Below are 11,888 nucleotides of genomic sequence, written 5' to 3'. Positions count from 1 at the left end.
GTACCAACGGCTAGTTTCAAACGGCTAGTTTCCAACGGCTAGTTTCAAACGGCTAGTTTCCAACGGCTAGTTTCCAACGGCTAGTTCCAACGGCTAGGAAGCATATGGATGGCTATATAAGGCATCAAGAACTCATTAATGAGTACATACACAAGCTACAACATTCCATATTATTGCAAGAGCAAATTCTCAAAAGATCAAAGCCAAAAATTCTCATTGTTCTTCCACTTTCATATTATTCTTGAGAGAAAATTTGTACAAGTCGTGAGCGATAATTTTTATACCTTCTTCACATACTTGTATTTCCTAAGTGAGTGTTTGAGTCAAACACTTGAAAGCTTAGAAGACCAAATTCGGGTTGGAATTTGGGTGTTATTGTTTTTGAGAAGTTTTCGGAGAAAATTCTTGCGGTTGTGCTAGCTCCTCGGGAAAGCTAGAGGCATTCGGTTCTTGTAAGCACCCGCAAGACTTACAAGTTGTAATCTTTTAAAGATTAGTCTAACCTTCAAGTAATTGCTTGAGGAGAAGTGGAGTAGGGCCGGACCGTGGACAAATCCGGACCGAACCACTATAAACGGGTTCTATCTCTCTATCTCTCTATTTTGATTGCATACTTATTGTTTGCATATATTGTTAGAGATAAATTTTTATTGGTAATTATTACTAGCAATCCTATTCACCCCCCCTCTAGGTTGCATAATTTGGGTAACAAGGCCCATGACTATAACACATGCCATTAGTTTGGCCAAACTTCAGGAATTCAGCATTGAAGCCATGACCAGAAAAGCAAAACAAGGGATTAAGATGGGAGATCATAATTTTCCAATTCAATCAAGGCCTAGCTCTTTTCAAAATCCTGTGAGGAGGGAACTTCCTAAGGAATTGGAGGAGAAAAAGGCAAAAGGAATTTGCTTCAAATATAATGAGAAATCTACTAGGGGACATGTGTGCAAAAAGAGGCAGCTATATGCCTTGGACGGGGACCCAGAAGACCAAGAGCAAGATCAAGAAGTGGAGGAAGAGGAGGAGGAGGTTCAGGAACAAGAACGAGAGTTGCAAATCTCAATAAATGCCTTGTATGGATCAATTTCCTATAGAACTATGTGAGTTCAGGGTAATGTTAAGAAGAAATTGATTGTAATCTTGATTGATTCTGGAAGTACTCACAATTTCCTTAGTTTGGAAGTGGTTAAAAGGGTAGGGGTATAGGTTACAGAAACAGAACTTTTACCTGTGTCAGCTGCTGATGGAACCAGGATGCTTAGTACTATAGCTTGCAAAGGGTTTCAATGGGAAATGCAGGGAGCTAAGTTCCAGGCTGATATAAGAGTGTTGCAGCTCAAAGGTTGTGACATGGTTCTGGTAATATACTGGTTGGTAACTTTAGGGCTAGTTAAATGGGACTTCAAGTACTTGAGCATGGATTTCACTTTGAATGGTAAGAGATATGTTCTGAAATGCGGGAGCAAAGGAGGATTGAAAGTGGTTGGATCTAAAGGGATACAGAAACTGCTCCAAAAACAGCCACAAGGGGTGGTGGCATAGGTCTTTGCATTGCAAGGAGAGGAGCAAGCAACAACACCAAATGAAGAAGTGGAAGCTTTGCTAACCAAGTTTGAAGCTGTTTTTCAAGAACCAAAAGGGTTGCCTCCTTCAAGATCCCATGACCACCATATTCCATTAAAGCCAGGTGTGGAGCCAACAAACTCAAGACCTTACAGGAATCCCTATTTTCAAAAATCTGAAATAAAGAAGCAAGTTAGGGAAATGCTACAGTTTGGGGTCATACAGTCTAGTGTTAGCCCTTACTCATCACCAGTTTTATTGGTTAAAAAGAAAGATGGCAGTTGGAGGATGTGTGTAGACTATAGAGCTTTGAATCTTGTGACTGTCAAGGATAAATTCCCTATACCTGCTATAGATGAATTATTGGATGAACTATGCGGTGCCAAATATTTTTCTAAGCTAGACCTCAGGGTAGGATATCATCAAATCAGGGTCCATCCCTTTGACATTTCAAAGACAACATTTAGAACTCACGAAGGGCACTATGAATTCTTAGTCATGCCTTTTGGTTTAACCAATGCCCCTTCAACTTTTCTGAGTTTAATGAATGAGGTGTTTAAAGTTCATCTCAAGGACTTTATTCTAGTCTTTTTTGATGACATCTTGTCTATAGCAATTCTTGGGAGAGTCATTTATTGCACTTGGAGCAGATTTTACAGTTGCTTCAGAGCCATCAAAATGTGTTTTTGCAAGACAAGAAGTGGAATACTTGGGCCATTTCGTTTCGGACAGGGGAGTTTTAGCTGAAGCACTAAAATTTTAGCTATGGTTAGCTGGCCAATCCCAAAAACAATCAAGGAGTTAAGGGGTTTCCTTGGGTTGACTGGTTACTATATGATGTTTGTCAAAGATTATGGTAAACTCTCAGCCCCTTTGAACCAACTTCTGAGAAAAGATTCTTTTCAGTGAAATAATGAGGCCATTACAGCTTTTCATGAATTGAGACTTGCTATGACACAGCTACCAGTCCTAGCCTTACCTAATTATGTCAAGCTATTCATCATTAAGTCTAATGCCTCTGGGAAAGGATTGGGAGCAGTGCTTATGCAGGAGGGACACCCAATTGCTTTTTGGAGCAAGGGTCTATCAGCAAAAAACCAAGCTCTATCCACCAATGAAAAGGAACTAATGGCAGTGGTCTTGGTTGTACTTAAATGGTGACACTACCTTTTGGGAAGACATTTCCTTATTAGGACTGACCACCAAAGCTTGAAGTATTTGTTAGAGCAAAGGGTTGCCACCCCATTTCAGCAAAAGTGGATTGCAAAACTTCTTGGTTACGATTATGAAATTATATACAGGAGTGGCAAGGAGAACAAAGCTGCAGATGCCTTGTTCCGAAGAGAGGACTGCCTTTTGGAAATAGTTACTCTACATGCCCTTTTCTCAGTTGCTACACATTGGTTGGCCATGGTTGTAGAGACCCGTAAATTTTTTTCTATTTTCTTTAATCGTTTAATATGTAAAAGATCGTATTTACTTTAAATTATATGTTTATTAATGAGGTTATTAGGATATGCCTACCGTTGTGTACCGAACATTCGGAGAATAGTTGAACTACGAGTTTTGATGTTGTAATGATGTGTGGAAGTGTTGGTAACAATCGGGGTTTGATTCGTTGAACGTTGGCAAAAAATTTCAAATCTGTCTATGATGTATAGGTACAGCTTTTTCCAGTACAAGTACACCTCGACCAGAAACTGTGCAATGTTGAATCTTCTGGGTACCTGTACCGGCACTGTCATTTTCCAGCATCGATACATCCTGTAAAAAATTCTGAAATTTCAGCACGAGATTCAGACCACTATAAATACACCCCTTTACCATTTTTCACATCCAAACCCACGAAATAATCCTAAAAACACCCCCCTCTCACCTACCCCACTCCAATCTCACTCAAATCCTTTGATTTCTACCTCAAATCTTCAAGATTCAAAGGATTCCTACCACAAATTCACTTGATTCTTGCATTTGGTGAACAAATGATAAGTTTTGTGTTCTTGCTCTCACTCCTTGGCTCTTATCCACGTTTTTCTCTCTCTCCTCACAATCACTTGTTGATTCTTGCTTGTTTATCTTATTTTTGGGTTATATTCCCCCTAGATCTAGTAGCAAAGCTTGGGTGGAGCTTGTTCTTGGTGAATTCGAGCTTATAGCTCTTGGTAGACTTAGGATTTTTCTCAAAACCCACTTTGGTAGGGATTTCTTACTCTTGTTATGCGTTTATGCAGTGATTGTGTAGCTAGATCGTGCCTTGCTTCGTTGTTTGAGGTTGTTCTTTTCATTTTTAAAATTCTGCAGAATCAGTCACTGTTTATGGGGGTTTTTAGTCATCTTAAGCTCGGAAATAAATTTTTGTTCCTTCATGTGAAATAGAGTAGACTTAGATCCCGTTCTAATGCCAATGGAATCACCCGAAACCGTTGAGAATTGAATTAATGGTGGATTTTAGAAATCTGGTCATGAATCTGTCTCGTTTTCTGGGTTTGCGCCCAACTTCGAATGGCCATAACTTTCTCGTCCGATGTCCGTTTTATGCAAACTTTATTTCGATTCGAAGGTCTTGAAATCAGCTTTCATTTGCCATCAAAATCACCTTAAAAACCTTAATATAAAAAAAGTTATGATCATTTGAGTGGAGGTGTTTCGGTCTGCCAAGGTCTGCTGGCTATTCCTAAGTTGTTTTTGTTCCGTGTTATGACTCCCTAAATAATTAGAACATATTTAAGTCACTTTCGAGTATGATTGCTTGTGTCCTAATGACTCGTATCCTCGTGCCTCATCTTGTTGAGCTTCATAGGTTCCCTTGGTAATCGTTCTATAAGATTCTCGTTTAGAACCTAGCCGATTATGTGTCGTGGAGTCGTTGTGAGTTCGATATGTGACGTAGGGCGTCATGATAGACTTGGAGGAATAACGTGGTACTTAAAGTATTTATCAATGTACAATGGGGTATGCTTATGAGTTTGTATACATTGTTAATGATGTAAGAACGAATGCGAATTTGAAAAATGATGTTAGCTTATATACTGATTGATAATGCTTTTATATTTACGTGAGTTGTGAATTTTGAATTGAGGGTCTTGCAACGCAAGGTGTGGTAATGCGGAGACTCTAGAGGGCCCACAACGCAATGTGTGGTAATGCGGAAACCCAGGTGGAGAGAATTCAATATGACGCAAGGGGTGGTAACACAGTTGAATGTCTCGCATGATGAAGAGAATTTTGATTGACTTCAGAAGTCTATGTTGATGTTTAGATTGTTTGTAGCTTGGGATTGTGGTTGTCGAAAAAGAGAATAAAAGGTTGGTTTTATTAAAAAAAGAAATTTGGATTTTGAAAAGAGGATTTTTATCAAAAATCCTTCTGTATTCTTGAGCGAATCAACGGACTCTAGTATTCAAGCTTGAATCAACGGAGTTGACCTATAATGGTCTTGAGTTTTCTCTAAATTGTTTTGGAAATCAAAAAGTAAAGTTTTATGAAATGAGGTTCTATGGTAAATGGTATGAGTTTAGATGTTGCTTTTAGTTGACAAATGAATGGTTAGGGACATCTGTAGGACGTCCAGGATTCTCCTGTCTTAGTCCGTTTGTTCTTAGTGGTAGTTCTTGTATCTCACGTTCATTTGTTGGAATTCATTCACTCTAGTTGCATGTTTCATCATATTTTCATATAACTTGAGTATAGATTTCTCTACTGGGCTAGTGTAGCTCAACCTATCATTTTCAGGTAAAAAGCAAGGAAGTCGGCATGGTGTGCATCTCGTGCTTGTTGTTCATGTGTCTCGGAGGTATAAAGGAGAAGTTGAATTTGCATTTTTTTTTGAAAGTAGTATTTGGAAGAGTGAATAATGAAAACTGTAATATTATTTTGGCATTTGTATAACTTGGGGCTTCGAGCCAAGCTTGTATCTTTTAAATTTAAGTTCGTAAAAAGGGGAAGAAATGTCATTTGAGTATTATCGGTACTTCAATAGAGATTCTATTCTTTGTAAATTATTATTATTTATGTTAAAAATCGAGGGCGTGACAATGGTCCAACAGAGTTGGCAGATAGTCAACTTTAGCAGCTCATAACAGATCTCACTACAGATGCAAACAGTCATCCAGGTTTCCTGTGGGATCAAGGGGTCCTCACCCATAGAAGGAGCTTGGTAGTTGGTGATTCAGTCAATTTAAGGAGCCAAATAATTGTAGAATATCATGGTACAACAGTTGGAGGGCACTATGGAATTGACAAGACTACAAGGAGGCTTAAGAGGACATTTTACTGGAAAGGCCTTAAAAAGGATGTGCAGAAATACGTCTCTAAATGTGATGTTTGTTAGAGGTTCAAGGGAGAGAATGTGCATGTACCAGGGCTGCTGCAACCTCTTCCAATACCAGAGAAGGTGTGGACAGATATTTTTATGGACTTTATTGAAGGCCTCCCTTAGTCACAAGGTGAGACTACCATATTTGTAGTGGTCGACCGATTGACAAAATATGCTCATTTTATGGCTCTCTCTCATCCATATACTACTAAGGATGTGGCTCAAATATTCTTGGATAACATTTATAAGCTACATGGGTTACCATCTACCATTGTGTTAGATGGAGATGCAGTTTTTACTATCACATTTTGGCAAGAACTTTTTAAATTACACAAAAGTAAACTCAATCTCAGCACTTCCTATCACCCCTAAACTAATGGCCGGACTGAAATAGTTAACAAATGCTTAGAAAACTACCTCAGGTGCATGTGTGGGGATTGTCCTAAACATTGGGCTAAATGGCTATCATTAGCTGAATGGTGGTACAATACCTTTTTCCACTCTTCAATCAAGACCAGTCCCTTCTATGCTGTGTATGGCCAGGAACCACCCGGTCATAACTGCATGAACTTGAAAACCTCTTCTGTGGCAGCAGTTGACTGTTGGGCCAGAGAAAGGGCTTCCATACTATGGATGCTAAGAGAAAATCTTCACCAAGCTCAACAGAGAACGAAGCACTATGCTGACAAACTGAGGACAAATAGGGAATTTGCTGTGGGAGATTGGGTATATTTGAGATTACAGCCATATAGACAGACTTCTCTAGCCTTGCAGAGGAACATGAAGTTGGCACCAAGGTTTTATGGGCCTTTCAAAGTGATATCTAGGGTTGGACCAGTGGCTTACAAGTTGTTACTGCCAGCTATAACTCAAATCCATCCAGTTTTTCATGTTTCACTGCTCAAAAAGAAGATTGGACACAATGCCATAGCCAATCCAACTCTTCCCCCAGTAAGTGATGATGGCATATTACAGATGGAACCAATGGCTATGTTAGAAAGGAGAATGGTGAAGCGTAATAATCGTGTTGTGGTTCAACTTTTGGTGTAATGGTCCAGGTCTTTTCCAGAAGATGCTACTTGGATTGACTACGACGAGCTTGTTTCCAAGTACCCCAATTTCTAGCCTTGAGGACAAGTCTGTTTTGAAGGGGAAGGAAATGTTATGAATTTTCAGAATTAGGAATTTTACTATTTCTTATTTCGAGCGAGAGAGTTAGTTAGGGATCTAGCTGAGCTGCACTATTCTGTTAGTGGGTTAGTCTTGTTGGTAGGATGTATAGGAGGAATAATGGAGATGGAGAAAGGAATGTAATTTCTGGATTGTAACTTCTTGGTGGAATAAGGGTCTTCTTCCTGGTGGAATTAGAGTATTCTTCCTAATGGAATAGGAAACTGTTTTTCTTTTCCATTTCAATTCCAGTTCTTCTTCTTCCTAGTCATTACATGTGGTCCTTCTTTTCCCTGAAGAGATTTATGTCCAGCATTTTTTTCTTTACTCAACAAAGAACAACATGGATTATTGAGATTCGTAAGGTTGTGCTTCTAGAGAGAGAGAGAAAGAGAAGGAAACGTTGTTATAAAGTTATTAAGTAGTCGAGAGTCGGTGCCTGTAGTCGGGTCTTCGTTCAGTTGTAGCATTGTGGCGGGCATTGGGGTTTTTCTGAGATTTTTTTCCAGATATATACATTTTGTTAAAAGAGAAAATTTCAAAAAAATCAAAACTTTACACTCAATATCCAATAGACTCACAAGCTTAAACAAATTTCAATTCCACTCCCAACAGACGCCTCCGTGGAAATGACATGGTAAAAATTGGAGGGAAATAGAAAACGAAAAAATGTGACATGGACAATAACGGTGAAGGGGGTCGTTAGATGACTTACGTGGAAATGACATGGCAAAAATTGAAGGGAAATAAGGATGACTCACACTCTTTTGGAGGAAAAATCACGTAATCCTAGTTTTCTTCGAACAGCCCCCCTTCCCTCCTTCCCTCCCTCCCCTTTTTGGACCTTTTAAGAACAATATGAACTCCAGCCCTAATTTCTCTACTCCTTCCCTCATATCCAGCCCTAATTCCTCCTCCATTATTCCTAAGATACATAACCCCTCAAAACCCACAATGAACAAAAATAGTAACAGCTCCACCGTGAGAAGCAATGAGATTCCAATCGCTAACAACAACCTCTACATCCTTTGTGGAAAACCAAGGGGTGGTTCGCACTTCTTGGCAGTGGCGGAGGGAGCATGGGACAAGCGGGGGCACGTGCCTCCCTCAATTATTTTTTAAATTTAAGATTTTAAAATGTATATCGTTGTATTTTGTCTGGTTAATTGTATTTCATAAATTTACTTTTAATCTTTCTAAGACATGCCGAATATCATTTCATTTTCAATTTTTTGTTTCATGTATTTGAACATTGTCATTACACTAGCGAGATGAGATGTCTAATGTGAAAATACCCGCCACTTACCATTTGGAACTCTCTAATATATAATGTCCAAAATTCAAAAATGCCTAAACATGGGCAATATGTTTTATACTTTAATTATTAAAAATGGGAGCAATATTGCTAAATATTGTGTAGTGAATTGCTCTTAGACTTGATCCGCTGAGACAATTCAAACAATTAGATTGTTTTTATATTCTATGTAATTTACTATATTAATAAATATGTTAGCACAAACCTTTTAATGTTGCTTAGTATGAAATTTTTTGGTTGAAATGTGTTTAAAAGATGCCCCACTTACATAAATTTATGGCTATGCCACTGCTTCTTGGACCGACCCAAACTCATGTCGTAGGTTCTTCAACTGCACCAAAAAGAGTGCATATAGTTCGGTTGGGTGGATCCCCACATGTGTCGGAGGTCCATTCAGATCAACCCTGGGCTACTTTGGAAGACAAACAAGTAGAAGATGGAGCTTCAAAAAAGCAAGGCTGGAGAGTGGAAGATGAAGATCTATCTTGTTGCGATTTGGATTATCTTTGCAGTTGTGGTGTATGGGTACAAATTAGGAGATGAGTACCAACTTCACTAGAAGTTGTTGTAAAAGGTACCTGTAGACACCCCAATTTGAACTTATTAATTATCCTTAATTTGTGGCCCTGAGGCTCCCCAATGATGAAACGAAATAAAAACAGGACTTGGCTAAAGTTTGAACGATGTTTCTTGATCTTTTTCAAAACCAAAAACCCCTTTTTCTCGACACCCTGAGGGTAAAATGGGCACACATTTTGACATATAAAACATTTTTGAATGAAACCAATTGGGTTAAAAAGAGGATTCAACCAACTTCCCAATGCTTCAAAAACACCCAAAATCAAGTTCGAGAGTGTTCGTGGCGCCCCTCTAAAGTTGGGCAGACACTTTTGAGCGCTCATGAGTGCCACTCTTGAGCGCTCAGGAGTACTAACAGACCAATAGAAGTTGACCTTGACCATTGAACATGGCTTGTTCAGATTTTTCAGTCCATTCAAACTTGCAGTTCAAACCTGCACATCCCAGTAGCTGGCAGGGCATCTAATCATGCCATTCCCCCAGCCCACCCCCCCCCCCCCCCCCCCACAAAAAAAAAATATTTTCCCATTTCATTTTGATTTTATTTTCAAAATTCAAACCTATTTTCTCCTCCCCTATATATATGGAGGTGTTCTACCTTACATAGGACCACGGAATTTCACTCTCTCCCTCCTCTATTTTCTGAAAGTTTTAGTCTCTAATCCTCCCACAAATATTTTCCAAAACTTGTGTTTTCTAAGAAAAGTTCCAAATAATTTTCAAGTACTCAGAAAATCTTAAAGGTTTTGAAATTTCTAGTTTGTCTAGAACTCCATTTTCCTACCCATTTTCAAGCATCCAAGTCAGTCCAAGAAGTCTTGTTCAAAGCACAAAAGGTATAAAGCTTGGCCTTTTCCAAGCTATGTCTAGTTTTCCTTATTTCTGAGGGGGATCAGGGGCTCATACCAGTTTCTCATACTGGTTGTGAGTCATTTGATCTTAGTTTAACAACAAAAGAAAGAAAAGTACAAAGAAAGAAAGTTGTTATTGCTGGACTCACTCTTGAGCGCTCGGGACCACTCCTAAGCATCAGGAGTACTGTTATTGCCCAAAAATCATGTTTTGCCAAATTAAATGTCCTTTTGAGTAATTTTGCAGAAACTGGGTGTGCACTGGTCCTTTTCAGAGCCTAGTTAGGTTTATTTTATGTTTGCAAGGAAGTGACACTGGGATATTCAAGACCTGTTCTTTTTTGTTTGAGTCTGACACTGAGCAAACTTGTATAAATACTGCTTTAATCTTTATGCATATGTTTGAATATTCTATTTACTGTCAAAAGTGCTAAGCTCTGTTTTGCAGGGGAAAGGTGGTCCTGAGCACTCGGGACCACTCTTGAGTGCTCAGGAGTGTTTCTAGTAACATTGTTTCATTTTTCTGTTTTCATGCATTTTATATCACGACATTGTAATATCCTATACATCAATCACATGTATACACCTTTTACTTTCACACTTGTAAATTCGTGCTAATTATTTTCATGAAACAAAATGTTTTCAATAAAATCCCACAAACATTGAGTAGAGGCCGACCTTGTGTCAGGCGAGAGCGTGCCGTAAAATTCTTCTCCTCTCGTAACTTGGCTTCCGAACCCAAAACAATCTCTGGTTTTCAATTTCAAAAATCATTTTCGATTAAAACGGTTTCTCGAGTGGAAAACCTCAAACCGGGTGGCTACTTTTTCAATTTTCAAAAACTCTGCTTCTTTTTCGGACGGGTAACCCACAGTACCTACTTTTAGATAACAAAATTAAGGGGGAATTGCTGTTCAGTGGGGGTTGGGGCATTTTATTCCAAATTCATGAGACACTTTTTTGGAATTGTCCAGACATGGGAAGGAAAAGAATAAGTCCCAATACATGGTGTTGAAGACAAAAATACCCCTCTCTATTATAACACATACTAAGGGAGCAATGTACACACATTCCGGAAGCAAATATTATATGATTGAAAGAGCAATATAATTTAATTGAAGGTGCAATATTATGTGATTAAAAGAGCTGTGAACTTCCATCGATACCTTATACAGGACGCTGTTTTGGTTTTTTTTTTTTTTTGGTGCTGAAACATTTGGTTTTATTCTTCTCTTAGGACTCTTCAACGAGAGCCCTAGAACTAAAAATTAATTATGATCATTTAGAATAAAATGATCAGAAAAATAAGATCTTTGCACCGGTTCAAACGGATTGAAAATCGAAACACTTAATTTTTTCATTTGGTCTTATGATTCTCTTAGGGCTTTTCAACGAGAGCCCTAGAGTTAAAAATTAATTATGATTCTTTAAGATAAAATGATAAAAAAAATAAGATCTTTGCACCAGTTCAAAATGATTGAAAAATTGGAAAACTTAATTTTTTTCATTTGGTTTTATGATTCTCTTAGGACTCTTCAACGAGAGCCCTAGAGTTAAAAATTAATTATAATCCTTTAAGATAAAATTATTAGAAAAATAAATCCAATTTTTTCTTAAATGGTCGTAATTAATTTTTATCTTCAGGGCTCTCGTTGAAAAGCTCTAAGAGAATCATAAAACCAAATGAAAAAAATTAAGTATTCCAATTTTCAATCCGTTTGAACTGGTACAAATATCTTATTTTTTTGATCATTTTATTAAAAAGGATCATAATTAATTTTTAGCTCTAGAGCTATCGTTGAAGAGCCCTAAGAGAAGAATAAAACTAAATGTTTCAAAAAAAAAAAAAAAATCCAAACCCAGATTCAATTTAGGTCCATAAAAGGGGCATTGGGCAACTTAGATTCATAGAAGGGGCAACTTAGGACCAAACCTAGATTCAACTACAAATCGACTCATGATCTCATACAAATTGCAACTTAGGTCCATAGAAGGGGCAACACAGGTTTATAGAAGGGGCAACGTAGGTCCAAACCTAGATTCAACTACAAATCGACTCATGATCTCATACAAGATGCAACTTAGGTCCATA

The sequence above is a fragment of the Rhododendron vialii genome, chromosome 10a (genome assembly GCF_030253575.1).
Source record: "Rhododendron vialii isolate Sample 1 chromosome 10a, ASM3025357v1".
NCBI lineage: Eukaryota > Viridiplantae > Streptophyta > Magnoliopsida > Ericales > Ericaceae > Rhododendron > Rhododendron vialii.
The sequence above is the reverse complement of the archived record's forward strand: the minus strand, read 5'-3'. Positions refer to the sequence as shown.